Genomic DNA, 13,458 nt, shown 5'->3' on the forward strand with positions numbered 1-13,458 from the left:
ATCTATTCCTCTGTTATCATCCACGTTCCGGGCACTATATGTTTACATTTGATTCTGTGATTATTGGATCAGGGTGAGTCTCCCCGCCAAAATGACTACAAACTTTAAAGGGTAGGGACCCAGCCTTTTTCTCCCCCTTGTATAGTACCAGCCAGTGCCTGATACTCCTCAGAACATACAGATTGAATACATGTTACAAAGAAAAAGTTTAACCCCTATGCGGAGGGGGAGGGGAAGAAGAAGAAGAAAAAAAGAAAAAGTATGAATGCTTTGAATTTTTTTTTAAGATTGTATTTATTTATTTGACAGAGAGAGAGAGATCACAAGCAGGCAGAGAGGCAGGCAGAGAGAGAGGAAAGGAAGCAGGCTCCCCGCCCAGCAGAGAGCCCGACGCGGGGCTCGATCCCAGGATCCCGGGACCACGACCCGAGCCAAAGGCAGAGGCTTTAACCCACTGAGCCACCCAGGCGCCCCTGAATTTTTTTTTTTTTAAGATTTTATTTATTTATTTGAGAGAGAGAGAGTGCGCCCAGAGAGAGTGAGAGAGCACATGCTGGGCCAGAGGTAGAGGGAGAAGCAGATTCCCACCAAGCGGGGAGCCTGATGCGGGTCTCGATTCCAGGACTCTGGGATCGTGACCTGGGTCAGAGGCAGACATTTAACTGCTGAGCCATCCTGGCACCCCGATCTGAGTGTTTAATAAGGGAATCTGATCTGATCTGGTATGTCCCTCAGGAAATGTCCAGAAGGATAAATCCTTAGGAGGTAGAAGAGCGTGTTGTGGCCAGAGGGAGATGCCCTAAGCAAAGGCTCTGAGGCTCATGGAGTCGCAGGTGCACAGCAGAGAACAGTGGGAGAAGAGGAGGCTGGGGAGGGCCCAGACTCTGCAAGGGCTTGGGGATCACATTCTGGAACTTGGACTTTCTCAAAGGCTATGGGAAACAAAGCAAGGTTTACATTTACATGTTAAGCAGATAACCTTGGCTGCAGAGTGGGGAACTGATTTCAGAGCAGCAGTGGGAGAGCTGGGGAGACCAGTTTGGGGGGGATCACAAGGTCCCACTGTGAGAAGGTGGTGACTTGAACGAGGTGGGAGGTGATGCAGAGTGGGGAAGGAGGCCTTCATTGTACCTGTGAGTGATAACTGAGGTGGACCACAGCTGTGTCTCCCAAATAGTGAGCTACCCCGGCAGGGTTCCACTCCTTGGCAACCACAGAAACTTGGCTTTTAAATCTGCATTAGGTATGGCAGTGCCTTGTCCATTTTCTTGGAGAAGGGAGTCCCCTTGTTAAAAACAAACAAACAAATCTGCATAATTTCCCATCAGTGTATCAGACTTAATTTCTGGGGCAAAAGAAATGTTTCTTTTCTGATTTCATGTTTTACGTGTGTTCATTCTCCTTTCACCCACCTGTGCTGGTAGCAGGTTTGGGTTGATTCTGCCTGGTTATGGGAGGCAGCACGAGACTCCCCCCAGAGGTTATCAGGTTTTGGTTTAAACTAAGGAGGGGGACCAGTGTAACCAGTATCTTAGATGCCGTCAAGGTGAGGCGGAGTCCCTACATTCGGAAGCTCCCAAATTCTGGTTCTACAGCACAGTTGTCTGATACGTATTTATTGAGTACATAATCCAAAGGTCTGGTACAAATTCATATGATACCAAAAAGCCCTAGAGTAAATCTCCTCCTCACCCCGTGCCAGCTACCCTGTTGTCTTCCCTGTTGGTTGCCACCGTGGTCAGCTTTTTTGTGTCTCCTAGAGTCTGTGTCTATGCTAACAGCTAGTACCACATAGACTTTTGATTTTTCATGGACAGCAACATGTTATAAACACTGTCCTGAACATTCCTTTTTTCACTTGGTCTATCTTGGAGTTGGTTCAATAACAGAGTTCGTCAGTTTCTTTCTTTTTCTTTTCCTTCCTTCTTCCTTCCTTCCTTCCTTTCTTTAAAGATTTTATTTATTCATTTGAGAGAGCATGTGTATGTGATTGGGGGAGGGGAGAAAGGCAGAGGGAAAGGCTGAGCAGGGAGCCCGACATGGGACTCAATCCCAGGACTCCTAAAATCATGATCTGAGCTGAAGACAGGTGCTTAACCTACTGAGCCACCCAGGCGCCCCCTCAGTTTCTTTTCTGATGACTACCGAGTTTGGGAACTTTTTTGAAAATACCAACGCTCTAGTCTCCCTTGGATTTTTGATGACACAATTTTAGCGTGGGATCTGCCTGGAATCTGTGTGATCAGAAGGCTCTCTGAATTAGATACACAGCCTCTGATACACAGCCAGTTTGGGGAACCGCTGAACTGTTTGGATTTTAAGGACATCGAGGACCAGAGATCACACACATTATTTTTTTAAAGATTTTATGTATTTATTTGACAGAGATCACAAGTAGGCAGAGAAGCAGAGAGAGAGGAAGGGAAGCAGGCTCCCTGCCAAGCAGAAACCCGCCCCCCCGATGTGGGGCTCGATCCCAGGACCCTGGGATCATGACCTGAGCCGAAGGCAGAGGCTTTAACCTACTGAGCCACCCAGGTGCCCCCACACACATTATTTTGATATGTAATCTGTATTCTTACTATACTGTACTGGGCAACCAGTTTTGATGGATGGTATTCTGAGCACAGGCAACATCTTGTCTCATGGCTAAATGTCTGCTCTCGAATGACAGTCTTTTCTAGCAGGTGCCAGTCCATTTCCTCAACAGTGTCACCCACTCCTGCTACTTCTTGAGCCTTGTCCCCGCAGAGCTACCAAGTTCCTGTCTCCAGCCAGAATCTCCCTCCTGAATTCCAGCCCCTCAATTGAATACACCTAGAAATGGTCCATTGGCCACTCAACTCTACTTGGCTTAAGATCTCATCTCTTTCCTTCCAAGCTTCTGTCCCTCCCCAGGGCCCTTGGCAGGAAAGGGCACCGTATCTTCTTTCTCCTCACTGCTGCCCTGGTCTAAGGGGACTCCCAAGTCCTGGCCCTAAGTGAGTCTTCTAAATGCAAATCTGATCTCTTCTTCCCTCTTCCTCTGCTCAAAGCCCTGCCTATACCCCCCACATTGCTTAAAGCAGGGACTCTCACACCTTTTGGGCCCGTGACCCAGAACATACGTTTCAAAAACTTTCCAATACATCGTTTACTCATACTTCATGCAACATACTCTTTTCTATTTTATCTTATGTCACTTAAAAAGACCTGGTAATGAGGGGGTGCCTGGGTGGCTCAGTGGATTAAGCATGCACGGACTCTTGACTTGGGCTCAAGTCCAGATCTCAGGGTTTGGAGATCTAGCTACGTGCTGGGCGTGTCGGCTGCTTAAGATTCTTTCTCTTCCTTTAACCCTCCCCACCCTCTTTCTTTCCTTAAAGAAACAAAAACAAAAAACAAAAACAAACAAAATTGGGTGCCTGGGTGGCTCAGTCAGTTAAGTGGCTGCCTTCAGCTCAGGTCATGATCCCAGGGTCCTGGGAGTGAGTCCTGCATTGGGCTCCCTGATCAGCGGAGAGCCTGCTTCTCCCTTTCTGCCTGCTGCTCTGCCTGCTTGTGCTCTCTCTCTGTCAAATAAATAAATAAATAAATTCTTAAAAAAAAAACCCAAAACAAGCAAAAGTTAATGTTATGATGGCTTTCAACCTATAGTTTGAAAAGCGATGGGTGGTGGGCTGAAGCAAAACCTTTGGCCCAGGACACCAGATCCTTTATCCTGAGGCACCTTCCTCTCCTGCTCCATCTCCTTTTTCCCTCAAAGCACTCCAGCACCAGCCATGACCCTCCTGGCCCTCCAGAAACCCGACACTATTTAGGCCTTTCTGCTTGTCACAGTTCCCATGGGTCTGGGGTGACCTCCCCTGACCAGTCCACTAATTGAAGCATTTTCTTCTCTTAAATATGAAGAGTTTCTTCCCTCTGCTCCTGTCTAGGGAGTTTCATACTTGGTTCAATATCCCTATTCTTGGAACGCCTGAGTGGTTCAGTCAGTTAAGTGTCTACCTTTGACTCAGGTCATGATCCCAGGGTCTCGGGATCGAGTTCTCCATCAAGCTCCCTGCTCAGCTGTTTCTCTCCCTTCCTGCAGCTCTCCCTGCTTGTACTCTCTCTCTCCATCTGACAAATAAATAAATGAAAATCTTAAAAAAAAAAACAAACACCCAAAAACAATCAAACCCTATTCCTGCATTCATTCTTTCAACAAATATTTATGGGTCACTGGGACCAACCAGGAAGGTTGGAAATAAAAATGCCACCATCCCTACCCTCCGGGCTTCCATCTGCCAAATACAATCTCACAGAATGATAATTCTAGTAATGGAGTCATCACCATGATAATGGTTGCCTTTGTGGTTGGTGCAACCTGGAGGAGGGGAGGAGATGGAGATGGGGAAGGCTAGAGGAAGTGGGGTACTTCCCAAACAAGATTAAAGCCACTGAAGCTTGAAGGCTGTAGGTCCTTGGAAAAAGGGAATTTAGTGTCCGGTGAGGTGGGGTGCTTTCTAAGGAGAAGAGCCCCCTGAAGCTAGGTGAGAACAGCACTTTTTGGGAACTACTTCTCAATTGCCCCAGCCAAGTCTTAGAATGGGGGTAGTTGTGAGGGACCCATGAAGGAGGAAGGAGTCCTCTCTTGAAGGACTTAAAGTTTGCTGAAGGGTTGGGTCTGTGGCCCGTGGAAGGGGTGGAGGGTGGGTGATAATGGGATTAGAATTGTTGCAAGTGGGTCAGTGGGGGGAGAGTGCAAAGGCCTGCAAGGTAGTCCTGCGTGAGGAAAGGTGACATCCTGAACCAAGGTAGGGGCTTTAGGAATAGGAGGAGGGGAGTGACCTTGAGAGGAAGGTAGGGCTCATGGGATCTTGATAACAGAGTTGAGGGGTTCAGGGGGAAGAAGCAGTCTGGAATGAATCCTTGGCAATGACAAGCAACTGGGTGGATGGTAACATTATTTCAACACTAGGCAGCAAAGTCTTGGAGGAATTTGGTTAAGTTCCATTTTGTGCTTGTGTGCTATGTGGGCTTGGCACTCAGGAGAGAAGTTTGGGATTCATTAGCATGAGGATGGTAAGACTGTTGAGGATGTGCAAAAAGTGTTTTTGGAAACTGGGTGTTAGGAGTGTCACCATGGAAGACGGGGTGTAGCAGGAGAGGCCTCTATAGAGGTAGAACTAGGGAAGGAACCACAAGGGAGGGACTGGCCTGTCCATGGTTGGGACAGGCCCTGAAGGGAGTCAGGGAAGGTGGCCAGATGGAGGTCTTAGTCATGTTGAGTGGGTGAGAGAGGCAGGAGGTAAGGAAGTAGCCACAGGAAGGCTCTAGAAAGGTAAGAGATGGCACAAAAGGTACATTGTGGTTCATAAGTGCACCAAAACATTTAAACAAATGTTCATAGCTTCATTATTCATTTTAGCTCCAAACAGAGAACAACCCAAATGCCTATCAACAATAGTATGGGTAGATCGAGGTTCTTTCATACAGCAACGAGAAGAAGAGAACTACCTATACTATGGATGAATCAAATCCGCGTGAAAATAAGCCAGATGCAGAAGAGGACATGCTGTTTGATTCTGCTGACATAACGTTTTATAAAATGGAATCCTTTTTTTTTTTTTTTTTTAAGATTTTATTTAGTTGAAGGAGAATGAGAGCCGGCGTGAGAGGGGAAAGGTCAGAGGGAGAAGTAGACCCCTTACTGAGCAGGGAGCCTGATGCAGGACCCAATCCCGGGACTCCAGGATCATGACCTGAGCTGATGGCAGTCACTCAAGCAACTGAGCCACCCAGGTGTCCGGAAGTCCTGCTTTTTAATCTTTGGTGATAGAAGTTAGGGTACTGGTCATCTATGGGGTGGGGTGGTAACTAGAAGGGACTGTAAGGAGAGCTTTGGGGAATGGATCATATGGTTTCTTGATCTGGGTGCTGGTGGCATGAATGTGTTCACCCTGTGGAAACTCACGGAGCTGCACACTCACGGTTGGTTCATGTTTCTGCGTGATTGGTATATTTCTTAATTTATTTTTAATTTTCTTTTTTAAAAGATTTTATTTATTTTTGAGAGAGAGAGAGAGAGAGAGAGAGAGAGCGAGCATGAAGGGGGAGGGGCAGAAGGAGAGGGAGAAGTAGGTTCCCTGCTGGGCAGGGACCCGCATCCCTCCACCCCTGCCCCACAATGCTGGGCTCAGTTCTAGGACCGTGAGATCCTGACCTGAGCCCAAGGCAGATGTTTAACTGATTGAGCCACCCAGGTGCCGCTTGTTTTTTTTTTTTTTTTTTTAAAGATTTATTTTTGAGTAATCTCTACACGCAACATAGGGCTCAGTCCTACAACCCTGAGTCAAGAGTCACATGCTCCATGGACTGAGCCAGCCAGGTGCTCCTGAAATGTTTATTGTTAATAATAAAAATTATTAGTAAATTATATATATATATTTCATATATATATGAAATAAAACCTGCCCTTGATGCCACTTCCCCCTGCAGCTATAGTCTTTCCCTTCACAGTTAAACTCAAAAAAGTTGTCTCTAATTTCCCTGTTCTCATTTTGTCTTAAACCCACTCTGATCAACATTCACCGTCTGTACTCTGTGGAAATGGTGTTTGGCAAGTTCTCCAGGGAACCCTCATTTTCCTGAATCTGGTGACCAATTCCTACACCTTGTCCTACTCCCCAGAAGCTGTCTGTTACAGCACTGAATACAGTTGACTACTCCCTTCTAGAAACATTTGCTTCACTTGACTTTCAGGACACCATTCTCCAGATTTTCCTCCTACCTCAAATTGCTCCTATAAAAAGATGTTATAGAGAGGTCATGATAGAGGTAGCTGTTTGGCCCCGCAAGGGTGGGAACCGGGCATAGGGAGAAAGCCTCGGGTCTCCTGGGTAAGCCAGAGGCTCTTCTGGGCTTGTTCCCAGAGGCATGAGGAGAAATGTGTGGCGTGGATGAAGATTAAGAATTTGAGTGTTATCCTGAAAGTGGTGAGTTTGGAAAGGGCCTCTGAGAAGCTGTCCCCCCCCCCCATAGAATATGGACTAGACTTAGGGAGCTGGCAGGTCCATAGGGTCCCTTTCTCTCCAGAAAAGGTTGAGGTCTTCTCTGCCACTCTTCTCCCTGATGGTCATGGTGTAGCACCTGAGGTGGCCGCCAGGGGGCACTTGTTTCCCAGGAGAATATTCTCTGGGAAAGGATTGAGGAGTGTTGCTTGGCAGAAGAGGGGGGCTGTAGTCAGAGAGGCTTGGGATGGAAGCAAAGCGCGTGTGGAAAAAAACGAATGCAACCTAATTGTTAGGGAGGACCTGGATCCTCAAACCTGTGTTGTTGGTCTCAGCTGGTCCTTTATCTTCTGTGTCAGCCTCTTGGCCGCTCTTGGTCTCAATTTTACCCTCAAGGAAATGGGAGGAATGACCCCTGATCAGTCTACCACACAGAGGCATTAGCAAGAGAGAACAAATAGTTTCAATACTCCTCAGAAATTTGAAATGAAGTGTACTGGAGAGAAGCAGGGGGTTGCTGAACCTTGCTGTCCCCCATGCTGCCCCTGTGCTGATGTAACCTAATGAGTGTGTGACACTACACTTGAAATTGTTTAAAAGCATAGAGTTGAACAAAAATAAAAATGGCTGTGCTAATGCTTCAGCAAAGCTTGATTTTTTATTTTTATTTATAATTTTATTATTTATTTATTTGACAGAGAGAGAGAGATCACAAGTAGGCAGAGAGGCAGCCAGAGAGAGAGGAAGGGAAGCAGGCTCCCGGCTAAGCAGAGAGCCCGATGCAAGGCTCAATCCCAGGACCCTGGGATCATGACCCGAGCCAAGGGCAGAGGCTTTAACACATTGAGCCACCCAGGCGCCCCCAGCAAAGCCTGATTCTAAGGTAATCTTTTTCCTCTCTTCCGCAGACCTCCCCTCCTCTCTTCTTGAGCCCTTTTTCTTTTTTAAGTTTTCTTTTTTTATTTTTTAGTAATCTCTATACCCCAACGTGGGGCTTGAACTCAGGACCCTGAGATCAAGGGTCACATGCTCCTCCCACCGAGCCAGCCAGGCATCCCCCTTCTTGGCCTTTCGTTTCAGGAACCCAGTACAGCCCTGAAGACAAGACAAATGAGGTTGGCAGCACTTACACAATTCTTGTCAAAACCGGCTAGATCCCATATTTCCCTATAACCAACCCCCTCCACCCCTGCCCCAGTCCCTTCCTCCGGGCAGTCATGCTGTTTCAAAGGCCTTAGCCTGCTGCCACCTCCTTTGCCCAACAAAGCAAGAAAGCTGTTGTTCTCCTTATACCTAGACTCTGTCTTCATGCCATATTTCAGCTCAGAGTACAGAGACTGGTTTTCAACAACACACTCATGTACACTACTGTGATTAACTATAGAGTGCTACACACTTTGAGACAGGGATTCCCCAGCAGGTAGAGGTGGTGAGGCCTGAGTTAGATCAGAGGCATCGGGAAGGGAATGGAGGACACTGGAGCAATAGGGAGTCATAGTAGGTTCTAGAGTGGTGGGAGGGCATCATTCTAAAGGGCCAGGTTTTCTTGTGAGCTTTCCTGGGGTCATCCCTCTGGAAGTCAGAGGTCCTGGGGAGTAGCTGAGCTCTTCCTACAGCTTACAGCTGGGTGGTGTCCCTTCCTCCCCTGACCAGAACATACAGGGAGGGGAGGAAACACTGTGCGGGTGGCTGGAGGGGGCTGGAGACCCACAAGCTGGACCTGTGGTATCATTGCCCCGTCCTGGTCTTTCTCAATCCCTGGGCCTCTGGGAAGTGAAATTGTTCCTGAGACTCCCTCCCATCCTGGTTGAGTTAGACTATCTTGCACCATCTAGCTGTTAGCTGGTTGACAAATGGCCGCATTAAGCAAGGCCTTGTGTGAGGGGATTGCAGGTGGGAGTCTGGGGGGGTTAGTTTCCTGGACCTGTCCCTTTCCAGCCCTGAGCAGTGCCTGCCCTAGAGAGAATTGAGGCTGGACCTATTCTGAACTTTTTACACCTAAAATCCAGACTCTAAGGCCTGCTTCAGGCCTTCTGGGATGCTTGGGAGTTCTGTGAAAAAAAGGGGGCAAACCTGAGGAAATTAGGGTTAATCAGAGTGAAACAGGTTCTTTTTCTGCAGGACTCATCAGAAGCTTTAACTAGCAAATGTGTATTGCGAGTCTCCAAGAACCAGCGAGGGAGGTTTTACATACTTACTTGAATAAGGGACCCTTTTCATAGAGCCTTGTATGACCACTATTCCATGGAACACACTCTGACACTAAATCCAGTGTGCCCCCCCCACATTCATTTCACACATGAGGAAATAGAATGCAGGGGGGGGTGCCCTCAGCCCCAGGTTGGTGGGCTCTGCTCCTGAGTATGACTTGGGTCTCCCGTCCCTGGGCACCTTCAGAGCCTTCCCAAGTGGGCAGGGAGGGGACACTGCAGGCCTCTTCTTCCTCACCACCAGCCCCTTCTCTCATTGGGGCTCAAGGGCCAGCTCGTGTAAGCTTGGGTTTTGTGGTCCCAGAGAGTTGAGGAGAGAGAACAACACACCTTCCTGGAAGGATATGCCCACACATTGCCAGTGCTTATTTCCCCACTGTACAGCTTTTATTTTATTTTATTTTAACATTAAAAAAAATAATCTCTATGCCCAATATGGGGTTTGAACTCACATCCCAGGGATCCAGAGTCATGTGCTCTACTGACTGAGCCAGGGACGTGGTCCCCCACCCCCCAGTCTACAGCTTTTAAAATTGAGGTATACATTATCTACCATAAAATTCACAATTTTAGCAGTTATTTATATGAGTTTTGACAAACGTATGCAATTGTGTAATTATCGGCACAATCAAGATGTGGAACGTTTTCATCACCCTAACCCATTCCCTCAAAAACCCCTTTGTCGTCACTCTCTCCTTCCCAACCCCAGCCTCCGGCAGCCACTGATCTGGTTTCTACCGCTCTAGCTTTGCTTGTCTTGGAAGTGTCATGTGACTAGCATCCTACAATAGGTGATCTTCTGTATCTTGCTTCCTTCCCTGAGCATAATGTCTATGAGGTTTATTCATGGTGTGTGTACTGGCATTTCTTTCCTTTTTACTTACCCATTCCATTCCGTCGTGTGGATGTTTGGGCCTGCTGATGGATGTTTGGGGTGCTCCTGGGTTTGACTATTCTCAGTGAAGTTGCTGTGCACCTTCTCATACAAGGTTTTGGGTTGGAGGTATGTTTTCATATTGTTTCTTTGGATAAGCTCTGTGCCCGCTTGAACTTACAACCCTGAGATCAAGCGTTGTGTATTCTACTGACTAAGCCAGCCAGGTGCCCCACATTTCCTGATGGTGATGACCCCGTTGTGGAATTTCTGGGTTGTATGATAAGCTTACCCTTTTCTTTTCTTTTTTTTTTTTTTTTTTTTTTTTTTTTAGATTTTACTTATTTATTTGACACAGAGAGATCACAAGTAGGCAGAGAAGCAGGCAGAGAGAGAGGGGGAAGCAGGCTCCCCGTGGAGCAGAGAGCCCAATATGGGTCTCGATCCCAGGACCCTGGGATCATGACCTGAGCCGAAGGCAGAGGCTTTAACCCACTGAGCCACCCAGGCACCCCAACCTTACCCTTTTCAAAATGATTCCTGGTTGTCCTTCTCCCATCGCCTGCAGAGGGGAGTGGTGGGGTGTGCAGATAGATGGGCTGAGGCTGGGAGAGGCTAAGGGGTAACCTGGGCCTCAGCCTTCCTTCCATCTGTCTCAGTAGCAGGTATCTTCACGAGCTGCTCTGTCCTGCCCGGGGCTGGCCTCCCTTTACTCAGCTGTGACATGATAATAGCACTATAACCCTCCGTGTCTGTCTCAGATGCTCTTTCGGGGATGAAAGGAGGTGGGCAGGGATTATCTCTGGAAGCTGTGAGGGGCCTGCATTCTGAGGGGTGGGATGGACGTCAGTGGTACTTGACAGACAGAATACGGTCCTGGGAGACGGCCTCCCTTTGAGAGCTCTTTGCTCTCTCAAGTCCATGTGGGCATGACAATAACCAGTTCCTGAGAAACTTGAGAGGATCCTTTTAGCCGGGAACTGAGTCGGCTAGGGCTAATATTTTTTGGGTTATCAAAGGCCACCCATTTGCCATAAACCCATTTGCCTTGGAATATGGAACTATAAAGGAAGAAGAACATTTTGTAAGGAGACCAAGGAAGAAAGTGTCTCCACCACTGTCCTATACACATGTGGCTACTTAAATTTAAATTAATGCAAGTTAAATTAAGAAATCAGTTTATGCAGGTCGCCTGGGTGGCTCAGTCGGTTAAGTGTCTGCCTTCAGCTCAGGTGGTGGTGATCCCAGGGTCCTGGGGTCGAGCCCTTCTTTGGACTCCCTGCTCAGTGGGGAGCCTGCTTCTCATTGGGGAGTCTGCTTCTCCCTCTGCCCCTCTCTCTCTGTCTCTCATGAATAAATAAGTAAAATCTTTTTTAAAAAAGGTCTATTTATTTGTGAGAGATAGAGTGGGAGAGAGAGCATGTGCCCAGCAGGAGGGGCAGAGGAAGAGGGGAAAGAGAATCTTTTTAAAAAAGATTTTAGGGGCTCCTGGGTGGCTCAGTGGGTTGAAGCCTCTGCCTTCAGCTTTGGTCATGATCCCAGGCTTCTGGGATCAAGCCCTGCATCGGGCTCTCTGCTTGGGGGGAGGTCCGCTGCCTCCTCTCTCTCTCTGCCTGCTTCTCTGCCTACTTGTGATCTCTGTCTGTCAAATAAATAAATTAAATTAAATTAAAAAGATTTTATTTATTTGTTTGAGAGAAAGAAAGCGAGAGCCTGACCATGAGTCAGCGGGGAGGAGCAGAGGGAGAGGGAGAAGCAGCCTCCCTGTTGAACAGGGAGCCTGACCCGGTGCTCGATCCCAGGACCTGGGGACCAAGACCTGAGCTGAAGGCAGATGCCTAATGGACAGAACCACCCAGGTGTCCCAAGGGGAGAGAGAATTTTAAGCACAGTCAGGGCAGAGCCCCATGGGGGGCTTGAAGTGGGGTTCAGTCCCATGACCCCGAGATCATGACTTGAGCCAAAACCAAGAGTTGGAAGCTTAACCGACTGTGCCATGCAGGCACCTCTCAGGTTGGGTCTCAGTTTCAGGGTGGTGAGTTCAAGCTCTGTGTTCCAACTCCACGACCAGCATGGAGCCCACTTAAAAAAAAAAAAAAAAAGAAGAAATCAGTTTAGGCTATACTAGCCACATTTCAAGTGCTTAATAGCTATGGTGGTTAATGGCTACCATATTGGATTGCACAGACATAGACTGTTTCCTTCATCACAGAAAGTTCTATCAGACAGCCTGATTGAAACCCCAAACCCTTGCCTTTGGGAGGCTCACTATGTTAGAACATACCTGGTGGACTGAGGCAGGCTTCATAGAGGTCAGCGGGCTTAGAGAAAAGAATCCCAAAGCTCTGGGGGCAGAGCTCATCATGAGACAGTTGACTTCACGGGGACCCTGGGGTTGGCTGGTGGGGGACATGGCCCCTGAGATGGACAGGTGGACATAGTGAGAACCTTGCAGAGGTAGAGGGGTGGGACTGGGGCAGGGTGGAAAAGGAAGTGTCTGGGTGGGGTAGATATTGGAGGGGAAGGTTTGATGGGATGATGAGGAAGTTCATTTGAAGTATAGACAGTGGGCCTTCTTCGGGGTGCGACGGGGTGAGTGTCAGATGTTTCAGGAGAAATGAGCCAGGCCTCATGAGGCCATCTCCTTGGCCAGAGCCCCACAAGGGGAAATCATGACCACTTCCTGCTCTGAGTCCTGCCTTCAGGATTGTAGTGCTCTGTTGGATGATCTCAGCACAACTCTCAGGAGTCAGTGTTGTGTGCAGGTCTCAGCCGATCCATAAACAATGTTGTGGCTGGACCAACCCTTGTGGTTCTTATCATAACAGCAAGATGCTGCTCAGCAGTAATCATCAGGAAACTTCAACTGGGAGGGGGAAAGAATAAAGGTTTATCACTTACAAGATCTGGAAATTACACAGCACACTTGCGGCCACACAGCAAGGTTTCAGGTAGAGACAGAGTGCAAGCTAGCAAGGGCCTGGGGTTCTGCTTTTATTGGGGTCAAGGGTGGGGGCCTAGGGTTTCTGAGGCTCATTCTTTATTGGTGAATTTATAATATAAGAGCATGAATTTAAAGGGTGGAAAGAGAAAAAGCACAGGGCCTAAATGATCAGCTATCAAAATCCACCAAGATCTCTAAAACAAAGGACCCTGGGAGGTGGGGGATAGAGGTCGGGAACCTGGGGGTTTTTTTTGTTTGTTTTGTTTTGTTTTGTTTTTAATCTTGTGGTGTGGCTGGCCCCGTGTTTATTCAAGGTAGCTATCCGGAGCTGATGCTTCTTTGAAGTGGATTCCTCCATAATGGGTAATCAAAGCTTAAGTCTGGTACTTGCATTACAAAAAAGAAAAAAAAACAAACAAACCCACAACCAACTCTCTGGGTTAACACCACAACCCA

This window comes from Lontra canadensis, unplaced genomic scaffold (genome assembly GCF_010015895.1).
Source record: "Lontra canadensis isolate GAN:19392208 unplaced genomic scaffold, GSC_riverotter_1.0 scaffold35, whole genome shotgun sequence".
NCBI lineage: Eukaryota > Metazoa > Chordata > Mammalia > Carnivora > Mustelidae > Lontra > Lontra canadensis.